Here is a 2503-nt window from a genome sequence, read left to right on the forward strand (position 1 = left end):
GCCATATTTCGTTTGACAGCTGCTGTAGTGTGTGGGCCATGCAGAAAATAATCCTGTTTGGAGGAAGGGGATTAAGATTTTTTGAAAGTGTGTGGCAAATATCAAACTCTCAGTGAAATAGATGCAGACGGCTTAATGTCATCATGCATATTTGTACTCAATGGTTGCAACAGAGTCATTTTAACGATCATGCATGGGAAAACTCAAGACATACAGTATACATACAGTATATTCAATATATTGCCCCGCCCTAACTAGAAGTTACATTTGGAGTGACCCAGAGCCAGACTCCCTTCTTGGCAATCTTTGGAGGAAGCTAAAGATTAGGGTGATGCCTGCAAGGATGCCTTCCAAACAGTGGAGACATGCTAAACAGCAAATCAGCAATATCATGAGCAGGATTATCCTAATGCCATTAATATATAGATATAGAATAATGTCAATTTTTTATAAAATACAAATTAAAAAGCTGATAATTATCCGTTTATTTCTATTTATTAATACATTTATTATTTGTTTAATTCTCTTTTTTTACATATTTTAGAAATATGTAGTTGAAAAATAGTTTAATAAATGAATGAAATACATTTAATTTTGCTTTCTGTGATGACGGCTCAATCTTTCTATGACTTAGCAAAAATTCGATTTTTGCAGCTACTTCATGTGAAATCAGTTCAAGTGTTGATAAACAGCTATTTCTTGTGTGAGGGAGAACATTTTAAGGTTACATTCCTTGATGCGGTGATGGAGTGTTTTGTAAAGCAGTCCCTTACTGAGGTACAGTCCAGCCCCTCTGGCTGTATTGATTCTGGTGGTGGGATGGCTTCTCATGCAGCGCAGCCTGAGGGCTTCAGGGTCACACACACACATCCAGCAGTGGTTTCAGTCTTTGGTGCAGCACACACCACCATTTCCCCAGTCTCTCTAAAACCTATTGCAATTCAATGCACTTCAGATATGAGAAGAAGCGTTTCTTTGTAATATTTTGCCAAAGCTTACATCAGGGAGAGGGAGACAGATGATGGTTTACACCCAAAAACTTTTGGTGACAGCTGCATTTAATTGGTTTTATGTGGTGTGTAGTCTACATAATCCAGGACAGAACAATTAAACTGAGCTTTAATAAGGAGTTGAAGCAAATTTGAATTCAATAAGAATTAGTCTTCCACTAACTCTCCGAACTGATTTGTGTTTTAATGAAATAGGATCCTTTTCCAAACATTACTTCATAACAACAAACTTCTGGTTTCCATTTAGACAATTTATAGAAATGAAGCTACTAAGCTTCTACCTGTTATTATCAGTTTGAAACTTTCTCCTTATTGAATAATCTAATGAAACAAACAATGAACAAATTAAATACGAAGGGTTGCAGGATCTTAGGTGGAGAGTTTTATTTTCAATAAAACAGTTAAGGCCTTTAATTTCATCCTTTAAACCGTATGACCCTACATCAATATGAATGTTATGAGTGCATCAGAGATGACGTATACAAATTAAACATGGAAGTTTTAATTTAACTGAATTAGTAACAGGTTTGCTCAATGAGCCTTCTTTTGTTGTTCCAGGTTTTTCCAAGATGCTTTTGTTGGGCAGATTCCTTACTTATCACTTCACTTCTTGTATCTTACTGTATATCCAAAGAATTGTGCACTGATATGTTGATAGGTGGCTTAAGTAATAAAAAATAAAAAAAACTAAATAACTAATAACTAAAGAAACAAATGGGCATAGTATCTAGTCATAAACCAGACCAAGACACAATTTCAAATTGAGTCTTCAGGCACATTCTTCCTGTTAAAAAGGCATGATCAGAGTAGTTCACCAATACCGCCATAAAAACCTGCCTCTGGCCATTCACAAATCAAGGCCCAGGCAGCCGAAGACAGTTTGAGCTATCATAAATAAAGCCAGCATAGCGTAACCACGAGAGGGTTGGTGCAGCATTGACATCAATGACTACACATAAAACGTGAGTCAGACCGCACAGCTCCAATGCATCTCTTTCTCAAACAATAACAATGTATGAATCCAGCATTGGAAACATCTCTTTTACTTGATTTATCTTCTCATAACATCTCATTAAGTATTATTCAAAATTTTTAAATAAGAGATAAAGCCAATCATCAAATGTTCACCACTTAAAATCAGTTTATCTTCACCTGGATCCGACACAACTGGTGACTGAGCTTCAAAAATAAAAATTTCTGATCTTTCTGTGTAATATACCCTAGAGTCAATGCATTAAACTAACAAATTAAATTACAGATTAACGCATTAATCCTGAGTGTTAAGCTGCTCTTGACTGAAGCAGACTGAAATTTTTATTTTATTTTATTATTAATATAAAAATATCGGTATACATCGTCCTTAATCTTGCACGATGCACACAAATATAGTCTCTCAAGAAAATTCAACATCAACTTCCATTTTAACGAATGAGGAAAGGGAGAAGTGATGCATGCCGTACAGCGGGGGTAACCATTTAAAAATCAGCGGGGTC

At 35.6% G+C, this 2503-nt stretch overlaps 1 protein-coding gene across 4 annotated transcripts in view; it reads right to left on the reverse strand.

Moving 5' to 3' along the window:
• Positions 1–2503, reverse strand: part of rptor (regulatory associated protein of MTOR, complex 1) — a 214629-nt gene that overhangs the window by 197772 nt on the left and 14354 nt on the right. The window lies entirely within an intron of this gene.

The sequence above is a fragment of the Cyprinodon variegatus genome, unplaced genomic scaffold (genome assembly GCF_000732505.1).
Source record: "Cyprinodon variegatus isolate N-32 unplaced genomic scaffold, C_variegatus-1.0 Scaffold126, whole genome shotgun sequence".
Taxonomy (NCBI): domain Eukaryota; kingdom Metazoa; phylum Chordata; class Actinopteri; order Cyprinodontiformes; family Cyprinodontidae; genus Cyprinodon; species Cyprinodon variegatus.